The sequence below is a fragment of the Choloepus didactylus genome (assembly GCF_015220235.1).
Source record: "Choloepus didactylus isolate mChoDid1 chromosome 11 unlocalized genomic scaffold, mChoDid1.pri SUPER_11_unloc2, whole genome shotgun sequence".
Classification (NCBI taxonomy): domain Eukaryota; kingdom Metazoa; phylum Chordata; class Mammalia; order Pilosa; family Megalonychidae; genus Choloepus; species Choloepus didactylus.
Window position 1 is genome coordinate 33901 of NW_023637579.1, and position 14188 is coordinate 48088.

A 14188-nucleotide genomic window follows, 5' to 3' on the forward strand; every position below is an offset into this window, starting at 1 on the left:
AGTATTTTGATTTAAAAATAGCTGAGTCTGTCTTTACTGTAAAGCGCTGTGGGCTGAAAGTGGCTGCAGTTTTCTCCACAGAGAGCAAAAGGGACAGAAAAACTCCCAGGTTCACCCATCAGCCTCTGGGCTTCTCGTCCTGAGACAGGTATGTCCCCCGACTCTCCCAACGTCAGTTGTCCCCAAAAGCCTCTGTTTGTTGAGGATTCACTGTCTGTATTTAGCATTTAACATTAAAATCCCAGATGGAACTGGGCTGTGGTACACTAGCTTGTTCAGAGAGTGCTGTTCTCTAGCACTGCACAGCTTCTGTGAGGGAGGGGCTCTCGGCTCTCAGCTCTCAGCGTGGGTCCACAGTTTTACTTACAGATTTTATGCTGTGATCTCGGGCATTCCTCCCAATTCAGGTTGGTGGATGATGAGTGGACAGTCACGTTTGTCTCCCTGCAGTTACTCTTGGTTATTTACTAGTTTTTTTGGTCATTTATGAATTGTTCCCGGGGGGACTAACAGTCTTCCACTTCTCTCTATGCCACCATCATTTCTCCTCTATGGCCTTTTAAAAATTTAATTAGAGAATTGGGGGTATACAGAATAATCATGCAAAAAGTACAGGATTCCCACATCCCACACACCACCTTACCACCAACCCCTGCATCAGTGTTGAGAATTTTTTACAATTGATAACACTTTTTTTGTAATTCTACTTTTTTAACAGTAGTTACATTTGGTATAATTGATGAGAGACTATTACAGTCATACTATTACTACTGTCCATAGTTTACATGTAGGGATATTTTCCCTCATATTCCCAAATTATTATTATTAATATTGCTATTATTTTTATGTATGTCTTCATTTTATTATTAATGTATCCATACACTGGATAATGGGAGTTTCAGTCACCAGGTTTTTATAACCATATGATCACATGACAAAAACTATACAGATATACAATCACTATCTATGATCAAGTCTACTGGATTACAGTTCAATAATTTCAGGCATTTTCTCCTGACAATATAGTAGAAAGTAAAAAGAAATTATCTATATAATGAGTCAGTAGTCATAGTTATTTGTCAAATCCTAATTTCTGTTACATCTCTTGCCTCTCATTTGATCATTCTATCAATCTTTGGGGTATCTGGACAATGACCATTTTAAGTTCTTCAGGCTGGAAAGGGGTGTCAACCTTATGGAGTAGTGGAATGGAACTGGATGGTGGAGACTAGTACCTCTGGACATCAGGGCTTACGTAGCATTGAAACAACCTGGAGGCCTTAAGTTTCTGAAAAAATAAACTTACAAAGTAATACATTTATCGAGTCTTAGAGTCCAGAGTATTCTTTAGGGTTTTCAGGAATACAGTTGGTTGGGGCCTGGCATATTGTGGTAATTTGCAATATCTGGTGGAAGCTTGCATAAAAGCAACCTTCAGAATGACTTCTAGACTCCATTTGATATCTCTTAGCCATTGAAACTTTGTCTCATTTCTTTTACCCTTGTTGGTCAAGAAGGCATTCTCAATCCTACAATGCCAGGGCCAGGTTCATCCCAGAGAGTTCTCTGGGGGTGACTCTTAGGCAGTTGTTGTATGGAGTAATGCTGACTTTCAAAGCTCCAGAACTGTGTGTGTTTCAGGTATTAAGGATACCTAAGGTTCCAAGGAACTATCAGGTTACACAAAAGCTCAGCATCTCAGAATTTTAAAATAACAGTTAAAACTCAGGAAGAAATGTGACTGCTGTAAGAGTTTACAATCTAGGAATATTTACAATGAGACTTATTGAACATTCTGTATTCCTTCATCATTGATTGCCCGATCCCTGCCCACTGTCTATCTCCTGTTAATCTATGTTCTCCAAATAAACCAGGTTGGGTGCCTTCTCCTGGCTTTGGGATGCAGTACAGAAAGCTGGGCATGGGAAGTTTTGCTGTGGATGTGTGCCCCCTCCAAGCAGGAATCTCCGAAATTAAGTATTCCTGTCATTCAGTGCCATAAATTTTCAAGTTGAAGGAAATGGATCTAACAGCTGCCTTAATGAGGATGCAAGGAAATGAAAGGAAGATAAGTGCAAGGTCTAATATACAAAGTCAAGTGGTTTCCAATTCCTAGCAATGAACAGAAAATAAGAAACCAACAAAGGCATTTATAATAATAAATACCTACAATGAATTCCTTTGGTTTAAACCAAAGAATGTATGTAAATTCTCTACCAAATAAACCATATAAACTATGAAAAACTTGAAAGAAGGACTTCTAAATACATGGAGAAATATTATTTTATAATGGTGGGTAGACTGAGTATTATTAAGAGATCAATTGCTCCCAACTAGATCACTGGAGTCAAAGTAATCTCAGTCAAAATCCCAGCAAGATATTTTGTAGATATTCACAAACTGTTTAACAAATTACTTAGAAGAAAGTTGAAGAACTCAAACTGTTTAATACCAATACTTATTATAAAGGTACATAAAAATGTGTGGCACTGGCACACAGAAAAAATGGAAAGGAATAGAGAGTTCACATGCAGACCCATGCAAATATAGTCAACTGGGCACAATCCTTTCAATAAATGGTGATGGAAAAGCTGAACAGCCATATAGGGAAAAAGTATGTAAAAGACACAAACTGCATATTTTTGCAAAAATTCACTCAAAATAATTTACAAGCCTCAGTGTAAGAAGCAAAATTATAAAAACTTTAGAAGACAATAGAAGGGAAAATCTAGATGACCTTAGATTTTCTCATGAGTTTTTAAATGCATCTAAAGAAAGAGTCATGAAAGGAAAATGCTGGTAATGGGATGTTACTAAAGTTTATTTTTTTTTTTTTTAATTTTATGTTCTGGATGACAATACTAACAGAATGAAAAGATCAGCTCTACACTGGGAGAAAGCTTTGAAAAACACATTCATCTAAAAATGAACTGTAGCAAAATATACAAGAGACCCATAACTCAAAAAAACAAACAAAAAACAAAGCACCAAATTAAAAAAATGGAATAATAGATACCTCACCAAGTTAGGTATATAGTTGGTAAATAAGCACAGATAAAGATACGCAACATCAATTGTCATTATGGAAAAGCAACTTAAAACCACAATGAGAGACACTACACACCCATTAGAGTGGCTAACTTACAAAGAAAAGACAATACCAATTCCTAGTGATGTGGAACAACAGGAATTCTCATTCATTGCTGGGGGTAAGGCGGATGTATATAGTACAACCACTTTGGAAGACATTTTGGCATTTCTTACAAAGGAACACATATCTCAGAATGTGACTCATCAACTGCATTCCTGGGTCTCTACCCAACTTTGATAGTGAATGTCCACAAAAAAAACCACACACATATTTATGGCAAGTCTTAGTTATAATGACTAGAAACTAGAAGAAACCAAGATGTCCTCTACAAGGTGAAAGGATAACCAAACTGGTAAAACCATGCACTGTGGCACTACTCAGGAATCAAAATGAAAGCTCTATCCTCATCCATCATGAAGTCGTGGGTGCATCTCAAATTCATATGACGAAGAGAAAGAAGTCAGTTGGAAAAGGCTACATGCTACATGATAAGGGAACATCTATTACATTGTGAAACAGGAAAAAATTACAGAGATGGTAAACAGATTGGCTGTTGCCAAGGGTTAATGGTGGTCAAGTAGAGGGTTGAAAAAATAAACCATTTTGTAAGATATTTAATGGTGGATACCTGCCACTATGAATTTCTCAAATCCATAAAATTTTACAGTACAAAGATTAATTCTTACTGTATGCAAATTAAATTTAGAAATACATAAAATTCAAATGTGAATTAAGAATCAAACTGAATTATAAATTTAATTTATGAAGCAAATTTATTGCAAGTGGGATGGAAAATGTGCTGACCTGAGTAACTATGGAATAAGTGAAATCTGTAAGACAATGGATAAAACGAACTGTGTATAAGCATTGGACTCTGATAAAGTCCTTGCCCACTGCGGTACTGGCTAACAATTGTGAAACTACTGTGCACATCTACTGGAAGTGAGCAATCAATTCAGTAGATGGCAGATGGTGGGAGACATGTTTCTCACTGTTGGAGTGGGAATTTACCAGTAAATCATGGGAGAAAGCTAGAAGGATCCATTGGGTGATGGATTAGAATTTGAGACATGGGTATGAGGTCATGATTAACTTAATACAGATTGTTCTATACAGAAATATTTATACTAGTTAGGTGCATATATACTGCTTAGTATAGCCACTAAGTTTCCTGACACTTAGAGGGTGGATATCAAAGGCAAGATCTGTTAAGCTACCAGATCTAGGAATTTAATTTTATTCTCCAATAAAAGGAGCTAGTTCTCCCTCCAAAAAAGACTGATTCTAGTTCTGGGGAGGGAATATAAAAGGCTGTCCTTGAGAAACTTCTAGTGCCCAAAAGTAAGGAATTAAGAGGTAATAACAATGAAACACAAACACACACACAAAATATGTGTAAAATGGGAGCCAACCAAAAAAGCTCCCAATGGTCAAAAGCTGGAATAATTTGAGCAGCAAAGTAAATCACTTGAAATTGCATTATAACCCAAAGTATAAGATGACTATGCAAACCCCAGGCTGATATAAATGATTAAATTGATGAATAAATAGGGAAGACTAGAATTATCCCATCACCCAAATCCCAATTTATTGATATTGATACTTACCTATCAAGGGGGGAATGAATTACCCACTTCTTAAGGGTGGGTTGTTTATTGTGACTTCCTTCCAAAAAAGTACATAGTTGGGACAGAGGGAGAAGAGTAACTTTAAGGTGGAGGAACCCAACAATACCTCAAATGGATGCTAAAGAAGGCAAACATCAACAATTACTAGTCAGTACAAGAGTACGTACCCTTGACATGGAATGATGAGGATGGCACTTAACCACTGTGGTCTTCTTCCCCCCAAAAATATGGCAGCTTAATCATGAGAAAAATATCAGGTAAATCTCAATTGGTGCACATTTCACAGAATTCCTGACATGTACTCCTGAATATTCTCAAGGACATTATAAACAAAGAATGTCAGAAAATCTCACAGCCAAGGTGAGCCTAAGCAGACATGGGGACTAAATGCAATGAGGCATTCTGGAATGGAATGTGGAATATAAAAAGATAAAACTAAGGAAATCTGAAGAAACAATGGACTGTTAATAATAATGCATGTTTATTAACTTATTAATTGTTACAAATGTACCATGCTGATAAAGAATGATAAGAGAGGAAACTGGAACTTGTTTACATAAATCTCTGCATTATCTACATATATTTTTCCTGTAAATCTGAAAGTATTCTACAATAAAATGTATTATAACACATTTTTATGTTTGCTCTGACACCTATTATTTAATAATTCCTACTTTAAATTATTATTCTTTCTGTTACTTAGTCCTACTGATGTTTTAATAGTATTTTTGACACAGATAATAATCTGATAATATATAATATCAAATAAAAGTCTATACTACATATTTTATATTTGAGTATCAATGCATATGCATATAATTATTTTATATTAAACTATGGGGCTTGATGTTGTTCTGGTTTACCTGGTTCCTGTGGTCACTCGCTAAAAAATATGGTCATCATAAACCAGGGACAAGATTCAGATATCATAGAATATATTACAGATTATTGTTAAGTATATTCAAACAACCGGTTTGTTGGAAGAAAACAAAATGGTCCTAGTACATAAGGGCAAAGAGAGGAGGAAAATAAGGAGCTACTTATTCAGGAGCTTCTCATGTACCTGGGTAGCCAAGGTGAAAGGGAGAAAGGAGGAAGAGAGTGTGGGAGAGTTTGATATTTAGAATACTTAGGATCTGGAGTGCCTTTTTTCCTTTTTTTTTTTTTTTCCTTTCTCAGCTGTCTGGGTTCCTTTTCACTACAGTCCCTCATAGTTAGGGCTGCCATTAAACAAACAGGAAACTACAAATGCTGGAGGGGATGTGGAGAAATTGGAACTCTTATTCATTGTTGGTGGGACTGTATAATGGTTCAGCCACTCTGGAAGTCAGTCTGGCAGTTCCTTAGAAAACTAGATATAGAGTTACCATTTGATCCAGCGATTGCACTTCCCGGTATATACCCAGAAGATCGGAAAGCAGTGACACGAACAGATATCTGCACGCCAATGTTCATAGCAGCATTATTCACAATTGCCAAGAGATGGAAACAACCCAATGTCCTTCAACAGATGAGTGGATAATAAAATGTGGTATATACACACGATGGAATACTACGCGGCAGTAAGAAGGAACGATCTGGTGAAACATATGACAACATGGATGAACCTTGAAGACATAATGCTGAGCGAAATAAGCCAGGCACAAAAAGAGAAATATTATATGCTACCACTAATGTGAACTTTGAAAAATGTAAAACAAATGGTTTATAATGTAGAATGTAGGGGAACTAGCAATAGTGAGCAATTAAGGAAGGGGGAACAATAATCCAAGAAGAACAGATAAGCTATTTAACGTTCTGGGGATGCCCAGGAATGACTATGGTCTGTTAATTTCTGATGGATATAGTAGGAGCAAGTTCACAGAAATGTTGCTATATTAGGTAACTTTCTTGGGGTAAAGTAGGAACATGTTGGAAGTTAAGCAGTTATCTTAACTGCTTAAGACAACTGGGTTGTCTTTTTCTTACTCCCTTGTTATGGTCTCTTTGAAATGTTCTTTTATTGTATGTTTGTTTTCTTTTTAACTTTTTTTTTATACAGTTGATTTAAAAAATAATTTAAAAAAAAAAAAAAAGAAAGAAAAACAAGGAAAAAAAAAAAGAGGTAGTGCCCCCTTGAGGAGCCTGTGGAGAATGCAGGGGTATTCGCCTAACCCACTTCCATGGTTGCTAACATGACCACAGACATAGGGGACTGGTGGTTTGATGGGTTGAGCCCTCTACCACAGGTTTTACCCTTGGGAAGACGGTTGCTACAAAGGAGAGGCTAGGCCTCCCTATGGTTGTGCCTAAGAGCCTCCTCCCAAATGCCTCTTTGTTGCTCAGATGTGGCCCTGTGTCTCTAGCTAAGCCAATTTGAAAGGTGAAATCACTGCCCTCCCCCCTACGTGGGATCAGACACCCAGGGGAGTGAATCCCCCTGGCAACGTGGAATACGACTCCCGGGGAGGAATGTAGACCTGGCATCGTGGGACGGAGAACATCTTCTTGACCAAAAGGGGGATGTGAAAGGAAATGAAATAAGCTTCAGTGGCAGAGAGATTCCAAAAGGAGCCGAGAGGTCACTCTGGTGGGCACTCTTATGCACACTTTAGACAACCCTTTTTAGGTTCTAAAGAATTGGGGTAGCTGGTGGTGGATACCTGAAACTATCAAACTACAACCCAGAACCCATGAATCTCGAAGACAGTTGTATAAAAATGTAGCTTATGAGGGGTGACAATGGGATTGGGAAAGCCATAAGGACCACACTCCACTTTGTCTAGTTTATGGATGGATGAGTAGAAAAATAGGGGAAGGAAACAAACAGACAAAGGTACCCAGTGTTCTTTTTTACTTCAATTGCTCTTTTTCACTCTAATTATTATTCTTGTTATTTTTGTGTGTGTGCTAATGAAGGTGCCAGGGATTGATTTGGGTGATGAATGTACCACTATGTAATGGTACTGTAAACAATCGAAAGTACGATTTGTTTTGTATGACTGCATGGTATGTGAATATATCTCAATAAAATGAAGATTAAAAAAAAAAAAAACTCTAAAAAAAAAACCAAAAAAAAACACATAGGACTGTAAAATGCAATGAACCCTATTGTAAATGCTGAACTGTAGTTAATAGTACAATTATAAAAATATTCTTTCATGAATTATAACAAATATACCACAATAATGCAAGGTGTTAATAATAGGGTGGTGTATGGTAACTCGGTTTTTTATACATTTTATGCATGCTATTTATGTAAACCTACAACTTCTCTAACAAAAATAGTATGTAAAAAATTAAACATATTTTTAAAAGTAAAGGTGTTCAGAATACATTATAAAGGAGAAATTCTGAGTTATAAAACTATGAATCACCCATTTGCTAAATACCAACCTTATTCTAGGTGATTAGATTGTTAACAGATGAGACAACACAAAGAAAAATCCCTGATCTGGAGCTTATGTTCCAGTATTCACAAACAAATTACCTAGGTAAATAATATAATTTATTGGAAGGTAATAAGTCATATGGGAAAACGTAAACAGGGAAGCAGGATGGGGGGGTTGGAACTGTAAAAACTGTAATGTTTAAGTAAACACTGAACGATGGGTCTGTGGCATCCAGGGCAAGAGTGAACTAGACGGTCTACCGTGTGCAGAGGCCCAGGAGCTTGCTTAGGTTTGAATGGGATCACTCTGGCCATGAAGTGAGAGCTGGAAGGCGGAACCCGTGCAGGAGGTCCCGGCCACTGCTGAGCTTGCCCTGGTGATGGGGGGAGAGCGTCTGGGTTCTTTGTATTTGAAGGTGGAGAAGTGGGTTGTAAAGGAAGGAGCTCAGAGGAGCTGACTGCGGTTGCTGACGCGGGAGGCGGTGGGACCCACCTTGAGGCTGGGGTGCTGGCGTCAGGACAGGTGTTGCAGGTGAAGTGGCGGCGGCTCCATCTTCCTCCTCCGTCCAGCCCGCAGTCAAGGCAGAAGAGCAGCAGGGCGGCGATTTCCCAGCGCTCCCTTGGCCCCACCTACCTGGCGACCCCGCAGCATCACCCCACCTGGAGCTCACATTGTTCTTTGCAGCTGCCCCCTCCTTCGAACCAATAGACTCTGATTACCTCCAGCAGCCCCCGGGGCAGGACACCTGGCCTTCTCAATGGCCAGCACGGCCCCGCCCCTGGCTAAATGGGCTCCCTGAACTTGTGCACAAATGCAGGCCGGGCCCTGGGAGCTGGGGGAGGGGGTGGGTGGGAGGATGCTCGACCATGCAGGAATCCAGGCATGGGCAGCTGAGGAGGGGGCGCTGCCTCCGAGGCGGTGGGCAGATTCCAGGCGGTCTCACCAAGGTGCTGCATGACCCCCTGCTCTGCCATGTACCCACCCAGGTGGGTGGGCGGTTACTCCCTGCGAGGAGAAAAGCCTCGGGAGTGCCGACCTGCCCCTCCAGGTGCTGATGGGGCCGCTGATGGAACATTATGTGGGCCTCATAATGCTCAGGCATTCAAGAGAAAGAAAAATCGCGCAAAGAGAGAGGGTGTGGACCCGGTCTGGCCCTGGGAGAAGTTCCAGCAGGTGTCCACCAGGTGGCGGCAGCACCCGCGCGACCCTTGCGTAGAATCCCTGCAGACTGCGCTCGCTTCCCCAGGGCAGGGGCCGCTGGTGGAGGGCGGGATTTCGGGTCCCTCCGGGTGGGGTCCTGGGAGGAGGAGGTGGTGGAATTTGGAGGGGTGGCAGTGTGGGGAGCAATTGTCCCAAAGCGTCCACTGACTCGGCCGTTTGCCGTCCTTGAGGGGGACGAAGGCACAGTGTTGAAAGTTGTCCGCAGCCGCCGCGTCCCACCTGCTCGAATGCTGCCGGGTGAAGGCACGCGGACGCCTGGGCTAACCTCGGTCCCGGCACCGCACTTTGCTGAGCCCGTTCCTCCCACCCGCAGCGTCTTAGAGCAACCCTTACGGGGAAGGGCGGCGGAGCTCCAATGCACAGGGGTGAGTTCCTATGCCGGCAGCGGTTGCATGTCCCTATTAATGAGCTGGGTTTAGGGGGTGCGGGTAGCATCGAAAAGGGTCAGTTTCTGAAGGCTGGATCGATGATGGCGAGTGACAAGAAACGCGGGTAGATGGCGAGATTAAGTGATATGTGGAAGCCACCAGCCTTCCGGGGTGGGCCAGGGCTTCCCGAGTGCAGCTGGAGAGTCTGGGGTATGTTCAACAAGCCGTAGAGCACACCGGATTGAGGAACGGGCCTTTAGGGTCATCCCAGGTTCCCAGGATATGGCTAGCCAAGGTTCCAAGCCCTCAGAGAGGGTCCAAGCCTGTTCCAGGAGGCTCATGGAAATGCTGTCACGGATTCCCCTCTTCCTACTCAAACCGCTGACCTCCCTTAGGAAAGGCCTGTGTCTCATCAGGTTGTGATTCAGTTGGCTTGGGCCTTATTCAAGCAACCTCCAGCTCGAAGCGGGGTATAAGGACTGACCGTTGTTTAAAAGTAAAGAGCACTCAAGCTTGGAGCTCAGCTACAACCCACTTTTGCTAAAGGATCTCATAGGTTTAAAGGAGCAGGTTTGCAATGTAACAATAAATTGACACATTACCAAGTCTGGGAACTCCCGCCTCCTCCAGAGGCTGCTGGATATGAGATCAGACAGCTCCCTCCTGTGGAAGATACAGAATATTTACAGAACCCTCGATTTCCATTGCCTGGGATAAAATCATATTCTGCCTGTACATTTCAGCCAGGAATGAAGAACCAGTGGTGATGGGCCGCAGGTGTTGAGCTCCAGGTGACTCAAACAGAAAGGAGGCTCTCCACAGCAGTATTAGAAATTCCAAGTTAGTCTTGACTGTTTGCAAGCCTTTACTGAAAAGGTTTCTACTAGTTAAGCTATGACTTTTGAAGGAGCAATATAACATTCCTTTTATTCTTGTGAAAATAAAAGAGGAGTTGTTACAGTGGTGTATATTTATTACTATGGTTGTCTTATTCCATCGTGTAATTACTTTAGCTCTTACTCCTATTGTGTCCCAGGTTTCCTCCTCTTTTTCCTGGGCCTGATTAGAGCCCCCCCCCCCCCCCATGAAACAATTTCTAATGTGGGAGTAGAAGGATTTGCAGTTGTGGTCAGAGCTTGCAGCAATGGTGGAACGCAAGAGGGGACTTGAAACCCCTCCTGGCCAGGGATAACTACTGGCAAGAGCAGGGATCCCGATCCAGGTCAGCAGTGCACTGCCTTGAAATCCAGGGCTGTCTTGAGCATGGTCCCCGGGACCTCAGGACCATGAGCAAACTATCTGACTCACCGTAGAGCCTCCCGTCTGGGACCCGTGCTGAGGCCAAGGATTATTGCTTTCCCCAGAAATATCCGCCGGCCTGGCACCCTCTGCTCTGAATAGGCTGACTGCAGCATCTCGGGGATCCCACTCGTGCATGGGAAGCTGATGGTACGTGGGTCTGCCGGGAGAAACCTCCTCCCACGACCTCAGATTGCTCAGGCATGTTGCAGGTCCCCAAGAGCAGGAAAATCGCGGAAGGGAAAGGCTGTGGACCAGGTCTGGCCCCCCATGGGAGAAGTTCCAGCAGGTGTCCACCAGGTGGCGGCAGGACCCGCGCGACCCGGGTAGAGGCCCTGCAGGCTGAGCTCACTTCCCCAGGGCAGGGCTGCTGGTGGAGGGCAGGATTTCGGGTCCCTCCGAGTGGGGTCCTGGGTGGAGGGGGCTGTGGGAGTTGGATGGGTGGCAGTGTGGGGGGCAAGCGTCCCAAAGCTTCCACTGACTCGGATGCTTGCCGTCCCTGAGGGGGGACGAAGGCACAGTGTTGAAAGTTGTCCGCAGCCGCCGCGTCCCACCTGCTCGAATGCTGCCGGGTGAAGGCACGCGGACGCCTGGGCTAACCTCGGTCCCGGCACCGCACTTTGCTGAGCCCGTTCCTCCCACCCGCAGCGTCTTAGGGAAGCCGTGGCGGGGAAGGGGCGGTGGAGCTCGAATGCGCAGGGGTGAATTCTTATTCTGACAGCGGTTGCACGTCCACGTTAGTGAGCTGCGGGTGGGGGGAGCATCGAAAAGTGTCAGTTTCTGAAGGCCGAAACGATGGGTGGCGAGTTGAGGAGACACGCGGGTAGATGGGGAGATTAAGTGAGCTTGTGGAAGCCTCCATCCGTCCGGGGTGGGCCGGGGTTTCCCTAGTGTAGCTGGAGAGTCTGGGGGATGTTCAACCAGCCTGTGGAGCACACCAGGAGCCAGGACCCCGGCCTTTAGGTCCCTCCCAGATTTCCCAGGATAGGCTAGCCAGGGTTCCAAGCCCTCAGAGTGGGTCCCAAGCCCTATTGCCGGGAGAGCTCATGGAATGCTGTCACGGATTCCCCTCTTTACTACTCAAAACCGCTGATCTCCCTTAGGAAAGGCCTGTGTCTCATCAGGTCATGATTCAGTTGGCTTGGGCCTCATTCAAGCAACCTCCAACTCAAATCGGGGTATAGGGATTGACCATAGTTTAAAAGTAAATAGGACTCAAGCTTGGAGCTGAGCTACAACCCCACTTTTGCTAAAGGAGTTCATCGGGTTACAAGGAGCAGGTTTACAATGTAAAATAAATTGATCCATTAATAAGCAGTGACCTCCCAGAGGCTGCTGGATATTGAGATCAGATACCGTTCCCTCCGTGAAGATACAGATTATTACAGAACACTCAGTTTCCATTGGCCTGGATGAAATCATGTTTTCCTTGTAGATTCAGTGACGGGTGAAGATCTGCAGGTGGTGAACCAGGGTGATGAGGTACAGTTGAGTCAAAAACCAAGGAAGGTATTGCTCATATGCTCACAACATTGTGAATTGATGGTTTTGTATGCTGAGCCCTCTTTCAACTGACTTGCCTTTATGAAGCTCTTTATTGCAAAGGGGAGGCTAAACCTGCTTAAAATTGTGCCTAAGTCTCCTCTGAGTACCTCTTTGTTGCTCTGATGTGGCCTCTCTTCTTTAGCTAACCCAACTCAGCAGGTAATATCACTGCTGTCCCCCTCTATGTGGGACCTGACTCCCAGGGGTGTAAATCTCTCTGGCAATGCAAGATATGGTCCTTGGGATAAATCTAGACCCAGCATTGTGGGATTGAGAACATTTCTTGACCAAAAGTTGGATGCGATATGGAATAAATAAGTTCACTGGCCGAAAGATTGCAAATGCAGTGAAGACGGTCACTCTGGGGCTAACATTCTTGTGCACTAAAAGAACCTTTTAACCGTTTAAATACATTGGAATAGCTTATAAATATAACCTGAAACTAGCAAACTGCAACCTAGCAGCCTTGACTCTTGAAGACGATTGTGTAACAATGTAGTTTAGAAGGTTGACAGTGTGATTGCGAAAGCCTTGTGCATCACACTCCCTTTATCCAATGTATGGATGGATGTGTAGACAAATGCCCACAAAATCTAAGTGAAAAATAAGGTGGGATGGGGAGACGATTTGGGTGTTTTTTTTAACTTTCATTTTTTATTCTTACTCTTTCTGGTGTAAGGAAAATGTTCAAAATTTGATTGTGGTGATGAATGCACGACTATATGATGGTACTCCGAATAGTTGTTTATACACCATGGGTGATTGTATGGTATGTGAATTAGCATTGGCTAAGAGAAGGAGAATGTGAGACCCAAACAAAAGTAATTTTAATGGTATATTTTATTCAACTCAATATATCCAAAATGCCATTTTAACGTGTACTCAATCTGAAAATTATTCTTTTTCTCATATGAATCCTTCAATATCCAGTGTGCATTTTACACATACTACACATCTGAATTGAGATGCTAATTTTTTATTGGTGATACTGATCTGTATTTAATTCAAAAACTCAATGAATTGAAAAAGCAGATTCCCACAGCCAAGTTATTTCAAAGATATGTAGAAGTTTTCCAATAACTGAGCTGAATATCAGTTTTAAATTTTAGCTTAATTTAAATGACATAAAGTGAAAGCTTTGGTCATCAGTTGCAGTAGCCCCCGCTTCCGAGTGCCCAGCATGTGCACAGAGCACCTGAACTGACGGTCGGCTCTCAGCTGTGGGCTCCGGGGGTCCAGGTCTGCCTTGGCACTGGCTCTGGACTTGGTGCGCTTGATATAAGTCGGGCAGATTCCCAGACTTTCCTTCCCATCCGCTGGGGGCCCTGCCCCTTCCTTTGCTTCAGACCCGAGGGATCTGAGGCAGGGCTCTCAGGCTTTAAAAAAAAAAGCAGGCAGGAGATGTGGCTATCCCTGCCCTCGAGTGCCTGATAGGTAAATTGTGCAAACAGGACGCACACACAGAATAACACCATACCCCGCAATTCAACCCGAAACACAAAAGCTAACAGAGCTAATAAATGTATCCACCAAGGTTGAAGGATACAAGATCAACACACAACTATCAGCTGTATTTCTATACACTAGGATTTAACAATCTGAAGAAAAACTTATAAACATCTAAAAGAATAAAGTAGGAATAAATTTAACAAGAGGTGAAAGACT

The 14188-nt window shown here is 43.0% G+C and overlaps 1 protein-coding gene across 4 annotated transcripts in view; it reads right to left on the reverse strand.

The window, feature by feature from the left end:
• Positions 1-14188, reverse strand: part of LOC119524558 (zinc finger protein 596-like) — a 79501-nt gene that overhangs the window by 21582 nt on the left and 43731 nt on the right. The gene's annotated exons all lie outside the window — the stretch shown is intronic.